Source organism: Cariama cristata, unplaced genomic scaffold (assembly GCF_000690535.1).
Source record: "Cariama cristata isolate BGI_N322 unplaced genomic scaffold, ASM69053v1 scaffold17765, whole genome shotgun sequence".
Classification (NCBI taxonomy): Eukaryota; Metazoa; Chordata; class Aves; order Cariamiformes; family Cariamidae; genus Cariama; species Cariama cristata.
Window position 1 is genome coordinate 1 of NW_009615979.1, and position 314 is coordinate 314.

Genomic DNA, 314 nt, shown 5'->3' on the forward strand with positions numbered 1-314 from the left:
CTTCCTTCCATTCTGCGCCCGGGTTTCCGGAGTTTATCAGCCCAAAACAATGCAGCCCTTGCAAAGCACCTTCCCCAAGCAGATAGGGCCCCGGCAGGCGGGCTGGCCAGGGCGACACGCAGCCGGAGCACGTTTCCTGCCATTGTCCGGAGAGGGTCCGCCGCGCTCGGGGACAAAAGGCAGCAGCGGAGCTCGCCCTAGGAGTCCCAGTGCTCCTGGCCACAATACGCTCTTAAAACAACCACCTCCCAGCTCCGATTGCAGGAAAGAGGGGAGCAGGGAGGCACACTGGGCACGATGGCGTTAAAAGGGCC